Source organism: Cavia porcellus, unplaced genomic scaffold (genome assembly GCF_034190915.1).
Source record: "Cavia porcellus strain 051 isolate PalLab524CR breed Dunkin Hartley unplaced genomic scaffold, mCavPor4.1 scaffold_17, whole genome shotgun sequence".
Taxonomy (NCBI): Eukaryota; Metazoa; Chordata; class Mammalia; order Rodentia; family Caviidae; genus Cavia; species Cavia porcellus.
In genome coordinates, this window is record NW_026947500.1 from 17,917,988 (window position 1) to 17,932,455 (window position 14,468).

At 38.3% G+C, this 14,468-nt stretch overlaps 2 protein-coding genes across 8 annotated transcripts in view; one reads left to right on the plus strand and one right to left on the minus strand.

Moving 5' to 3' along the window:
• LOC101787882 (spermatogenesis-associated protein 31A3-like) overlaps positions 1–14,468 on the minus strand; it is a 93,870-nt gene that overhangs the window by 59,204 nt on the left and 20,198 nt on the right. For 2 of the 7 annotated variants that reach the window (XM_063227287.1, XM_063227290.1), the window contains exon 7: positions 4,618–4,783. The exons of the other annotated variants lie outside the window; for them this stretch is intronic. The gene's annotated coding sequence lies outside the window, so the exon portion shown is untranslated. The remainder of the gene's footprint in view (positions 1–4,617; positions 4,784–14,468) is intronic. 7 annotated transcript variants of the gene reach the window in all.
• LOC134471093 (putative spermatogenesis-associated protein 31C2) overlaps positions 1–14,468 on the plus strand; it is a 59,760-nt gene that overhangs the window by 24,952 nt on the left and 20,340 nt on the right. The gene's annotated exons all lie outside the window — the stretch shown is intronic.

A 14,468-nucleotide genomic window follows, 5' to 3' on the forward strand; every position in this document is an offset into this window, starting at 1 on the left:
TTTGATCCATTTAGATTTTAGTTTAGTACATGGTGATATGCATGGATCTACTTTTAGTTTTCAGCATACGGAGAGCCAATTTTTTCAGCATCATTTATTAAAGAGACTGTCATTCTTACGGTGAACATATTTGGCCTCTTTATCAAAGATAAGGTGGTTGACTGTGTTTGTAGTTGTATCTTCTAATCTATTCCATTGACCTTCAGATCTATTTTTATTCCAGTATCATGTTGACTTTATTACAGTAGCTTTGTAGTACAACCTCAAGTCAGGGATTGTGATGCTTCCTGCCTTGCCTTTGCTGCTTAGCATTGCCTTTGCTATTCTAGGTCTCTTCTGGTTCCAGACGAATTTTAGGAGTGATTTCTCTAGATCTATGAAGTATGCTAATGGCATTTTCATTGGGATTGCATTGAATCTGTATAACAGTTTTGGGAGAATGGCCATTTTCACAATATTTATTTTTCTTATCCATGAACAAGCGATGTCCTTCCACTTTGAGATCCTCTTCAGTGTCTTCTTCAGGGTATTATAATTTTCCCTGTATAGATCTTTTACTTCTTCTGTGAGATTAATTCCTAAGTATTTCATTTTTTTGGATGCTAGTGTGAAGGGTGTGGCTTCTTTTACTTCTCTGTGATTATGTTGTTAGTGTAAGAATACTGTTGATTTTGAGTACTAACTATGTATCCAGCTACATTGCTAAAGTTATTATATCTAGTAGGAGTCTTTCAATGGAGTTTTGGGGGGGGTCTTCTATATAGAGTATCATGTCGAATGCAAATAATGATAATTTAACTTCCTTTCTTTCCTATCTTTACTCCTTTTATTTCTCTCTCTTGTCTAACTGCTCTGGCTAATACTTCTACTACTATGTTAAAATAGGAGCAGTGATAAAGGACATCCTTGTTTTGTGCCTGATTTTAAGGTAAAGGCTTTCAGTTTTTGGCCATGAGATGGCCTTTATCATACTGAGGTAAAAGACCATCTATTCCAATTTTCTGTAAGGTATCATCAATGAGAGTTGGACCTCATCTATAGAAATGATCACATGATTTTTACTTTTGGCTCTATTGATATGTTGGATTACATTTATTGATTTTCATATGTTGAACCATCCCTGCATGCCTAGGATGAATCCCACTTGTTCATAGTGTATAATCTTCTGGATGATTTGCTGCCAATATTTGATGATTTGTTTGCCAATGTTTTATTGAGAATTTTTACATTAGGGAGATTGGCCTGTAGTTCTCTTTTTCAGTTGAGTCCTTCTCAGGTTTTGGTACTAGAGTAGTATTTGCCTCCAGGAATGACTCAGGAAGAATTGCCTCCCTTTTGATTTCATTGAAGAGTTTAAAGAGTGTCGGCATTAAGTCTTCTTTGTATTTCCTGTAGAATTCTGCAGTGAATCCGTCTGGGCCTGGGCTCTTCTTTGTAGGTAAGAACTTAATTACATTTTCAATTTCATGAATACAAACTGGGTTATTCAGCAATTTTACGTCTTCTTGACCCAGCTTTGGTAGTTCATATGTTTCTAGGACTCTGTTCGTCTCCTGTGTGTTATTGAACCTATGAGAGTAGAGTTTTTTGAAATAGGTGTTGATGATCTTCTGTATTTCCAGTCTGTAGTGATTGTACCTTTTTTATTCCTTATTGCATGAATTTGAGCTTTTTCTTTCCTTTTTAAAATGAGGTTGGCTAGGGGCTTATCAATTTTATTTATTCTTTCAAAGAACCAACTCTTTCAAAGCATCAGTGGATTCTTTGGGTTGTTTTCTTAGTCTCCATTGCATTAATTTCAGCTCTGATTTTTATAATTTCCTCCCTTCTTTTGGCTCTGGGCTTGCCTTGCTCTTCTTTTTCTAGATGTTTGAGGTATAGCATCAGGTTATTTGCGGTCGTTCGTTTTCCTCATGTGGGAACTCAGTGCAATAAATTTTTCTCTGAGAACTACTTTCATTGCATCCCACAGATTCTAGTAAGTTGTATTTGTATTTTCATGTGCTTGTAGGTATCAATTTCTTAATTTCCTCTGTGACCCCTGATTGCTCACGTGTATTAAATTTCCATATGTTTGTGGGCTTGTGTTTTCCAGTTTCTTTTATCATTAATTTCTAGTTTCATGGCGCTATGATCTGATAACATGCATGGGATAATTTCAATTCTTTTGCATTTACTTAAATATGTTCTATGGGCTAGTATATGGTCTATTTTAGAGAATGTCCCACGTACTGCTGAGAAAAATATATATTCTGATATTGTTGGATGGAACACTCTGTATATGTCTATCAAGTCCATTTGTTCACAGGTGTGAGTCAGTTCTGTTATTTCTTTGCTGATTTTCTGCCTGGTTGATCTGTCCCTTTGTGTCAATGGTATGTTACAGTCTCCTGTTATAATTGTGTTATTGCCTATTTGATTTTTCATTTCTGTTAATACTTGCTTTGTACACCTGGGTGGTATGGAATTTGGTGCATATATATTTAAGATTGTTATCTCTTTCTCTTGAAGTTTTCCCCTAACCAGTATGTAGTGACCTTCTTTATCTCTTTGGATCATTCTTGTAGTTCACATTGTCTGCAAACAGAATAGCTACCCCCACCTTTTTGGGGGGGGGTTCCTATTGCATGAAGTATTGTTTTCCATCCCTTGACTTTCAGTCTATGAGTTTCCTTTTGGGTTAAATGGATTTCTTATAGACAGCATATGGTTGGATGTTATTTCTTGATCTATTCTGTCAGTCTGTTTAATTGGTAAACTGAGACCATTTACATTAACAGTTATAACTGTTATATACTGGTTTATTGTTGACATTATTTTCTGCTATTGCAGCTTTACCTTTCCATTCTGTTTAACTGTCTGCCTTGCTTCGTGGTTTTTTCTTATGTGTATCTAGAATGTCTTTCAGTATTCTTTGCAGGGTTGGTTTGGTGATCATGAAGTTCTTCAGCTGTTCTTTGTCATCGAAGTACCTTATTTATCCATCCATTCTGAAGGACAGTTTTGCACGGTACTAGGCTAGAAGTCATTTTCCTTTAGGATCTGAAATACTTTGCTCCATGCTCTTCTTGACTTCATTGTTTGTGCTGAGAGTCTGCTGTGATTCTGATAGGTTTTCCTTTATAGGTGATCTGTCTTTTCTAACAGCTTTTAATATTCTATTCTTATGTTGGATTTCTGGGATGATGATTATTATATGTCTGGGTGTAGTTTTATTTTGGTTATGGCTATTTGGAGTTCTATGTGTTTCACTGATTCTGATGTCAGTTTCTATTTTCATGTTGGGAAATTTTCAGCTATTACTTTTTTTTTTTTTTTTTTTTTTTTTTTTTTTGTCTTTGAGACAGGTCTCTCTATGCAGTTCAGGCTGGCCTTGAGCTCACTTTGTAGCCCAGGCTAGTCCTGAACTCGAAATGATCCTCTTGCCTCAGCCTCCCGAGTGCTGGGATTACAGGGGTGAGACACCACGCCCGGCATCCGCTATTACTTCTGTAAATAGCCTCTTGGTATCATTTGTGTTGTCCCCTTCTTTTTCATTGATCCCTATCAACTTTATGTTGTTTTTCTTTGTATCATCTTGCAGCTGTTGAATTGTTATTTCCTGATTCCTTGTTATTTTTAAAAGATATTTCCTTTCCTGTTCACTAGCTGCAATCTTGTCTTCAAGATCTGAAATTCTATCTTCACTTTCGGTGAGGCAGTTTTGACAACTTTCAATGGAATTTTTCATTTCCTGTATATCTCTTTGAATCTGCTTCATATATTCTGTGCTTTTGCATTTTTCTCTAATTTTTAAACTGTGCCTTTAGATGTGTTCAACATTTCTTTCATTACTTTTATCATTTCTTCTTTTACCTAGATTTCTTTTAATTTGAATTCCTTTAAAGCTTCCCAGAGTTACTTTGTTATTTCAGTTGCTATTATTTCATGTAATGCAGGTGTATGGCTTATATTTTCTTCTATGTATATGGCTCCTAGGTTTTCTTGGGATGGGCTGGAGGTTTGAGATTGCATTTTGATCTTTCGTCTTGTCATTTTCCTGTATTTCTGTGTTTCAAGTGATGTTCCAAAGCTTCCCCTGGGCATGTTGGAAATCATCTCCTATGCCCTTGGCTCCTGGGACTGAGTAGACGTTGCTGAATATGGCCCAGTCAGGCCCACAGGATCTCTCGTTCCACCTCCAGTGTTCCAGGAAGCTGGGCGGGCTCCTAACCACTGTGGGTGATGGTCTAAAGCTCTCCCCGGACTAGCACTGATGTGCTGGAACTCATCTCATGTGCCCCCAGCTTCCCTGATTGAATGAAGGTTGCTGGGTATGGTCTAGTTAGCCTTCAAAACCTCACAAGCCTAGTCCAGTGTGTCTGGAAGCTGGGCAGGCACTTAACTGCTGGGAGTGATGATCTTAGACTCTCTCCAGGTCCACACCATTGTGCTAGAACTCATCTTACATGGCCTCAGATCCCTGGATTGAAAGAAGGTCACTGGGGATGGTCCAGTTAGGTCCACGAAACCTGGTGCGCCTAGTCTAGTGTGGCTAGACACTGGGAGGGCACTTAACCACTGGGAACGATGATCTTAAACTCTCCCCAGAACCCCTGCCAGTGTGCTGGAACTCACCTCATGCAGCCTCAGCTCCCAGGTTGACAGAAGGTCACTTGAGATGCTCCAGTTAGGCCCATGAAACCTGCCGAGCCTAGTCTAGTGTGGTTGGAAGCTTGCGGGCACTTAACTGCTGGGAACGATGATCTTAAGCTCTCCCCAGGCCCAAGCCAGTGTACTGGAACTCCAATGAGGAAAATTATGCAAACATTTGATGTGTCAAAAAAATGATCACTTCTCTTTAGCACTTACTTACTAAATGCTACACACAAATATTAAATCACTTTTTTCTTACAAAAACTCTACAAAGTAGCTATTATTCCTTACTTAAAACTGAAATACACAATACCAGACTAAGTTTCTTGAATCTATTCTTATTTATTTCTGTATCCTAAAGCCCACTGAAAACATGGCTATTCAAAAATGCTGGTTAAGCTGGGTATGACGGCACCTGCTGTGACTCTAGGTTCAGGCATGAAGGATGGCCATGACTTCAAGCCCAAGCTGGGCCAGCCTGTGAGTTCAAGGCCAGCCTACACCACACCAATGACCCTGTCTCAAAAAAAAAAAAAAAAAAAAACAAAGCAGCAAGCAAAAACATCTTTGTTAACTGTAACTCTGAGTCAGAAAGAGCAGAAATATGACTGTGGAACATCTTACAAAATTTTTTTGTAGTAGCAATGTGGCTGTGGTGGCAAACATATATAATCCTATCATTCTGGGACCCTGTCTGGGCAACTCAGCAAGACTCTGTCTCAAAATAAAAAGGTCTAGGCATGTAGCTCAGCGTGAAGCCCTGGATTCAATCTATAGTATTGAAAAAAAATCTTTCTAACTAGTTCCCTTTCCTCCTGAAAGTTGCAAGGAAGTTCAGAAGACCTTCACAAGAATCCTAATCAAACATACAAGTCCTCTCTACAAGACCTTTGTCTGAACACTAAGTGACATGGTTACCCAGCTCTAATAGCTGGAAAGTTGTTTACAATTCTGCGATTTAGTTGCTATCCATTGGTCCTGTTTCTGCCCACACAGATCAATATACACTTTCCTTCATAGCTCCACAGCGGACAATCCTGGTCCCCTATTACGGATTTCTATCCTGCTGAGCAATGCATCTGCAGGTCCCTTAACTGTTGTAACACGCAGCATTCTAGATGTCCCCACCAGCCTGCACGCCTTTCCTATCACACTCTACAGTTGTTAAAATTGTGCTCAGAGCTGATGTACCCCAAAGGGATAGAAACAGTTACTTCTATCAGCACATTAGTATTTCGGTGGACTCAAGACATTATCAGGACATACCAAAAGTCAAAGAAAAATCCTGGCTGTAATGATTTGCAATACTTACTTTAAAAAAGACATTGACTAAGGATATTTAAACATATATAAAATTTTAAATAAATGATACAAAGAATGAAAAGTCAAGTCTCCATCTTAGTCCTGGATAAATTTTACTCCCTAGACATAAACAGTATTCGCTTTAGTTATTCTGGACAGCAATCAGAATACTTAGCTCTTTCTTTTGTTGCTTGTTTTTGAAATAGGTCTCGAATTCCTGGTGACATTCCTACTTCAGCCTCCTAAGTGCTGGGATCACAAGTATATAGCTAGATCTCTGATTCTTATGCTATCATCTAAACCCTAAAACTGAATTCATGACATAAAAGAAACTTGTTCATTTACCTTCTTTCTACGCCAAGCCTTCTCCCATTTAATACATCAAATATGACTATATAATTTAAAATTATATTCTTTAGTCATCTCTTATGAACTTTGAAAAACATGCTGATTCCCTCTATGTAAAATAAGTCTATTAGTTTACATGTCTACTCTCCTTTCGTGTTATTTTCAAGTTCTGTTAAGCATGCCATTTCTTCTTCTTCTTTTTTTTTAATTCCTTTCTTTGGTACCAAGGATCAAACTCACGATCTCTTGTCAGGCAGGCACTTATACCGCTGAGCTAAATCCCTAGCCCTAAGCACACCATTTCTATTATATCAAGATTTTGAACATTTAACTATCAGTTAGTCTATCATTTACTTTCTCATGCTAAGGTTTATTCTAAAATGTGAAACAACACAATTATGTATATGCATGATGAAGTTTGAAGATTATAGCTATGTGTTAATCTGTATACGCACTTTTAACCAAGTACCAATACTGAAAAAAGTACCTGTAATCTTGTATCACCAAACCTGTGCTCATCAAAGTAAAACATCTGAGCTTCAGTGTCAAATGAATTAACTTTTATCCTATCTGTTGTTTAAACAGGGACATATTTTGTTTCATTACCAAAGTGGACAATAACTTTCTTTTGCAAACTTCTCCCTGGATTATAATAACCTTTTTTCTTACTGAGAAAAATAAGTAAATCATTGTCACACATCTATAATCTTCTAACTTCTTCTTATAACTACCTATCTTTTGAAGATTTTTTCCCCTGTGTTCTTTGTATTCCTTTTCTGTTAGCACCAGGGCTTCTGCGGCTTCCTATATACTTCTCAGTCCAGGGTTTCTTTTAATCCCACTCCTGAATTGAAGTTGTATTTTCTTGGCTTCTGCTGACTTTGAGCAATTTTTTCTTGGCAAATGAAAGGAAGGTAAACTTTCTATGTCTTTTCATTCTGAAAATAACTGTATATTATGCACATGTAAAGCTGATGATTTAGCTACTCAGAGAATTCTAGGCTGAAAGCTAGCTGTGCATGTCAGAACTGTGAAAATACTGTGTGCTGTGTTTTAGCAAACAATAATGAAAAGTCCAATGCCAGGCCGACTCTGGCAGCAGCTGAGCCGTAGATTTTTCTCTGTGGGGTTCTGAAACTGAGCAATGATGTATATTAGAACCTTTTGGGGTTCTGAAACTGACCAATGATGTATGTTAGAACTCAATTTCCCTTGTTATTTAACAGCTAGAAGTGACTGTTCACATGTGCCATGACCTACAGTGAGTGGCTTATGTTACAAAATCCATGTCTTTCTCACAGAAGCGCTCAGAGAGGTACTATGGGCAACATTCACCCTACTGTCTCAGGTGGGAAATCCTGTGGGTCTGGCTGGCACAGACCCTTAACATCAATCCAATGTGCCCCTCAGAAAGATTAGCCCAACTTACAGAAATTAGAACAGAGTATCTTTGGTCTTACTCTTGCTAATGGTGGGCTTTTTAAATCTTAGCACAACTGTCTCATTACTCCCTTACTTCACAGTTCTTTACTTAGTGAAATGGGATTTTCCAGAGGTTTGTCTTATGCGTATCCTATTAACAGAGTGACCATTCAGGGCTCTATTGCCTTTCTTTTATATGTCAACTCTAACATCATTATCCAGTTCACATCATGTATGCCAACTCTGTATCATGTATGTAGCACATTTAAAAAAATCAAGTTTACTGTAGTCTAACTACAGTAATGGTGTGTTTTGCCTGGAAGTCTTACTTTTTCACATAGCCCAAAAATGTATGATTTCTCCTTCTGTAGTGTTTTCTCTAGTATGAAAGGTTTTCTCCAGTTCAAAGGTGTAAATCCCAATTTAATGCCTTCTATTTTGGGGTGGTGGTGTCCTGTTGTTGCAGGTTAACAATAATATTACTAAAACAGAATTATCTACAGAATGAATGAGTTCACACTCAAAATCCTAAAAAACAGCAAAGTTAAAAAATTATTTGTAGGAACCGGAAAAAGATGGCGGATAGATAATAGCTGGCTACAGAGGCTCCCTGAGATAGTGAACTTAGAATTCAACATAATACAGCGTGGGGAGCCCCGAACAGAGGGAGATGAATTCTCTCATCCCAGGAAGAAATGAAGGTGAGAAGACCAATCAAACATACAGTCCTGGTGCTACTATCAGAACAGCTAAAGGTTAACTGGTCCCACTGCAGTGGGCAACTTGCCGAGCTGTCCAACGTCCCGCCGCTTCGACTCACTGGAGGCACAGTCACACTGAGGTCGGGGGTTGGCCAGCCAAACTGAGAGCTGAGCTGGCCGGGAGCCTGCATCGACCTGTAGTGAGTGACAGGAGTGGAGCCATTTCACACAAAGTGGGGCTCCAGCCAATGACACTTTGGGATGGGCAGGACTGGCAAGTATAAGGGGCAGCAGTGACTTTAGTCAGTTGTTCCCTTCCTGCCTGGGATTGGTGGAGTGAGCTAGGCCTCAGTCACGTGACCTGGCTGAGAGCCAATAGGTTATGTGAAATCAATTCACTACAGCGGCTGTGCACACTACCCCAGTGAAGCCTCAGAAGTTCGACTAACCCAGAGGGAAGGTAGTGCTCAGCAATAAAGTGCAGGCCACAGCAGCTTGACTGATCTGGAGGGCAGGGACCAGCATATGCTGCCCCTGTCTACAACTCACTAGCACACTGCAGTGGGAAGGGTCACCTAACCAGCATGTTTCAGAAGAATTGTAACCAACAAAGAAAGAAACTGGGGCCTCCTGGAAGAAACAAAAAACATGGGAAGAGGAAGCAACAACAAAAAGTCTCCAGGTCCTAACCCTGAGAACATTGACCCAGGACAAGTAAATACAAAAGAGAATGAGAACAGCAAACATGCAATATCAGACATGGCACCAGTGGACATGAACAGATATCTTTGGGACCTCATAGACGAGTTCAAAAGTGAAATATTTAGCCAAGTAAAGCAAGACATAAGACATAAGATTAATAAAAGAAATGCTAAGCATCCCTCAAGCAGACACAGATGGAAGAAAGGAGGTACTCAAACAAAGGAGAGAACCATTTGATGAAGAATATAAACAAAATATAGAAAACATGAAGCAGATTCAAAGAGAGTACCAGGAAATTAAAAACTATGGAAAAAAGGCCTGGGGATTTAGCTCAGAGGCATGAGCACCTGCCTTGCAAGTGCGCAGTCTTGAGAGTTCGATCCCTGGTACCAAAAAAAAAAAAAAAAAAAAAAAAAGCAAAAAAAACCCCAAACTCTATGGAAAGATGGCAAATCTGCTTGAAAGAAACTAAGGATAGATTATCCAAACTGGAGGATAGTTTTGCAATGTGGGACTATGAAAGGGAAAACTTTTTAAAAATAACAGGGAAACAAGCAGTAACAATACAAAGGCTAGAAGACGACAAGAAGGTCTAGAACTTGAGAATAAAGAATGTGAATGAAGAAGCGGGTACAAACAAAGGAACTACAAAGGCTGTTCACAGAAATAATTAAGGAAAACTTCCCAAACATAGGAAAAGGAAATGATATTATGATATATGAGGCATACAGAACTCCAACCACCCACAACCAAAACAGAGTTACACCCAGGCATATAATAATCAAGATCCCAGAAATTCAATATAAGAACAGAATATTAAAAGCTATTAGAAACAAGAAACAGATAACCTATAGAGGAAGCCCTTCAGAATAACGGCAGACTTCTCAACACAAACCATCAAGTCAAGAAGAGCCTGGAGTGAAATATTCCAAGCCCTGAAAGAAAATAACCTCCATCCCAGACTGATACACCCTGCTACACTGTCTCTACAAATTAATGGAGAAACAAGATGATTCCAAGACAAAGAGAACTTGGGAAATTTGCAACACCAATCTAACTCTACAGAGAATACTGCAGGGCATTCTAGAGAGGGAGAAACGTACTAGGACTCCAGGAACAGTGGCAGAGAGGCCTTGAAGAATGGAGCAGAAAACAGAATGAAGAAGATAAGCAGACAACTGATGGCAAAAGAAGACCATAACAGAAATGAGGCAGAGAAGGTTGCTTATAATCTCTAATACAGATGGCCTTGATACAGTAAATTAAAAAAAAAAAGAACCACATGTGGAGTAGATCAGGAGGCAGGGTCCACCAAGATGCTATTTATAGGAAATATAATTAAGATATAAAAGAGTACATGGACTTAAAATCAAATAGAAAACAATGCTCTATGTGATAGAGAACCAGAGAGTAATAGGGGCAACTAGACCAGTATTTGTGGATAGGTTGGAAAGACAGGCTTTAGCAGGTAAAGGAATACAATTAGAGATCAAGTTCAGGAGAGAGAAGGTTCGGAACCACTTAGGTAAATAGCAGGTTGCCTCCCATTCCAATTTAAAACTAAGGGTCTTGGTCAGACTCAAAAATGCACAGTGTATGCTGGGGAAGTGAAAGGGAAGACAGAGTCTTAAAAAAGATGGCAGAAGATATTGTTAATAGTGTATCAGGATTTAAAACCCACATTACTTGCACCACTCTGCTTAGATAGATTTTATTGGTTTTTTTAATAGATTTTATTCTGTCCCAGTTTTCTACTTGCATTAGATTTGAGGGCACAGATAGCTATCCCCAAAACATCAGGATATAGCATAGTAATCATCTTTAATTTCCTATTATCTTAATCTGGAGCCCTGTATGACTTATACTGTTTTATCATGACTGATCTTAGTTAAATCTGGTTTGTTTGATTGCTGTTTGGTATCGACAGATTTTATTCAAAACTGATATGATTGATAGTATCAAGTCTGAGAGTATAGGCAACTACACTGAAGATGACAAGACTCTATGATATACATTCTGGTTTGATAACTGCCTGTTTTTGATAACTGCCTGTTTGATAAATACAAAGTTGTTTTTATTAATACTGTTATGTATTGATATATTCAATTATACTATGTCTGATGATATAGTCAATTCTATTGAAGATAACAAGAGACAACACAGGAACTATGGTAGAACTCTTTGTACAACGGTCTTATATGTCTCTTTCCTTTCAACTGTTTATAGGAATTTGTTTTGTTTTGTCTTGTTTTGTTTTGCTTCTCCCTCTAACATAGAAAGGATAAAAATACATCTTAAGACTCATGCATGTGTAGAATCTATGAACAGTTTATGAGAACTGATCTTATGACACATGATGAAATCAACAGATATTTTGAAGAAAAGAGACACTAAAGTACCTGATCCTGGGGTGTCACAATGTGAAACCCAGCAATAGTATTATTCTTTGTTCAGAATGATATTAGCTTGCTTGGGTTTATTCAATCTCAATATAATTGAAGATATGGATAACTGCATATATGTTTAAGTGTATAGGATTGATAACCATATTTCTAAGTTTTTGTTGAATAGCTGAACAGAACTGGTTGCAATATCAATGTTTGAATCCCCACTTTATATGCTCCACTCTAGTATCTTAAATAACTATTTGTAAGAGGACAATCTGTAATCATCAAATAGTGATTTCTTACTGTTTATTTTTTTCTTTGAAATTATATATTATTTCTACCCGTTTTCTATTTTGTTTACTCTTACTTTAAAATTAAAAAAAAAAAAAGACACTATAGTACCTAATCTGATCTTGGAGTGTTTTGATGTGAAATCCAGCAATACTACTATTCTTTGTTCAGAGTGATTTTAGTCTGCTTTGGTTTGTTTAATCTCAACATAAATGAAGAGATGGATAACTGCATGTATGTTTAAGTGTATAGGACTGATAACCATATTACTACATTTTTGTTGGATAGTTGAACACAATTGTTTGCAGTCTCGCTGTTTGAATTCCCACTTCATATATTCCACTTTTGTATCTTGAACAACTATTTGTAAAAGGACAGTATGTAAACATCAACTAGTGATTTCTTCCTGTTTATTTTTTCTCTGAACGTATGTATTATTTCTACCCATTTTCTGTTTTGTTTTGTCTTTCAGTAAATAAAATTTTTAAAAAGAGAAAAAAATTACTTGTAAATTACTATGTAAAGCTTTAATACTATGCTTTTAGTAAAAACAAAACAAAACATGAGCACATGATTTTTACGACAAAGTAATTCATCTGTCCTAGAAAAAACAGGGAATATACCAAGTTTTCATTACTGACATAAATACTTCGGTTAAAGTACCAGTTTTCAAGGGCCTGAGATACACAGTAAGACGTAAGTGTGAGAAACAGACTCTTTCAAGACCTTCCAAAGACTGAGTGGTAAGAGAAGTCAGATTTTTTCCTCCTTTCTCTTCTGGGCCAACCACCTGCCTTCACTGGAGAGGTTCAGCGGCCTCATGTCCACGGCTCTGCAAAGGAACCACTTTCTCTCTGCTTGAACACCTGTCATATGCCTTCCTGACTTACCTTTCTTAGGCCCTTCCTCAAGGAAATCTCTACTACATATTCATCAGGTCTTGATTTTCTTTTCTTTTCTTTTTCTTTTTTTTTTTTTTTTTTTTTTTTGCCTTAGCAGAATAGTTATTTAGAATCAGTGGGGATCTGTTCAAGGCTTGCTTCCACCTGCTGCTTGGGTGTCCCAGCTAGGGAAGCAGGACCTCCTGCCAGCCCTCTAGGAGCCCAGGAACTGTTCCATCTATTCCTTTCTGTTGTCTTTTCCTGGCTTCAAGCAGTCTATGCAGATCAGCATTACAAACACCTGAGACCAGCAAGGCCTTTGGGGACCTCTGCCCAACTCTGGAGGCTCTTGCATGGGGCACTGCTCCATTCTGAGACCTTCACTGCAAATTCTAGCATCTTCAGCCACAGTGAGCTTTGCGCTCTGTCTATCTCTTAAGCCAAGTCTACAAACTGCCCCAGGGAGACAGCAGTGCAATCCTGGTGTAATTCACCAGGTTTACTTTTCTCATCCTGGCAAATAAAGCCTGGCGCTGCCCGCTCTCCTATGTCCAAAAGCCACTTTTCACATGTGCTGTCCAGTTTTCTCGTTAAAGTTGGGGGATACATCTGGTCTCTTTTTGTGTGTTGGAAGTACAACCCCCACCCACTCTTTTTCCAAGTATCTCAAATCCAGGGGAACTCTGGAACAGGCCCCACTGTGTGCTGCCATGGCATGAAAACACTGATAGTCTAATTGTACATGATTGCTGCTTGAAACTTTAAGCACGCTGTAGTCAGAAGCTCAGGATTTCAATGTGGACCCTCTTCACTGCCAGGAATATGAACCACTTTGAGTTTTGATTTCCTCTATCTAATGAGGATTATAGTATCTACTTTCCTGTGCTGTGAAGATGGACAGACTCTGTGCATATGTTTCAGGCAGAATGCCTGGCATAAAGGTATTCAGTGACTGCAAACCAGTATCTGTTAATACCTTTTTGTTTCTTTACCTTTATAATCTGTATTCATTTCATTTTACTCCAGTTTTATAAGAATTTGTAAATAATTCTATTCAGTACCTGTTCAACAGTCTTGCTAGTACACAGTAATGACTGATCTTTTAAGACAACTTATGAAAACATAACCTCTATTCACAAAACAATTTGAGCTAACATCGTCTGGACATTATTTCATGCTTGTATCTCATACTATAAAGATAACAATGCATAATGTATTAATTATTGTTACTGTCCTATTAGCCCGTTTTCAAACTCTGGTTTGTTTTATTTCTATTTTTCTTCCTCTCTTTAAAATAAAAAAATGAATTCATTTCATACGCCTGGTTATACAATCAGGAAGGAAAAATCTGAACAGTAATCCTGACATTTCACTGCACAATCACTTGTCATGTCACTTCAGTTCCTATCCAACAACGTGTTTAGCTCACTCAAGCTTACAGTTCCTTTTTCCCTGAGAGCCCCCAGATGACTCAACCATTCAGAATTAGTCACACAATAATTAGCATTTCTGCTTAAAACTGATGTGCAGTGATGAAGTGCTACTCACACTGTTCAAGGAGCAGTCATCAGGTAGGAGGAAGAATGCACTGCTTCACAGCTCAGTCCCTTCATACACCCTGCATTCTGAGAGGGTCTCAGGACAGCCACGTCACTACTTCCCCTCGCACTTTCCAGATACATGGTGCTCTGCCAAAACCTCCACATGTGTTTTTGGACAGAAGCTGGGGGACACTATGTTAAGCAGTGCCCGAGAGGGCAGAAGTGATGTAATCTCTCCCAGATGCTCACGGCACCAGC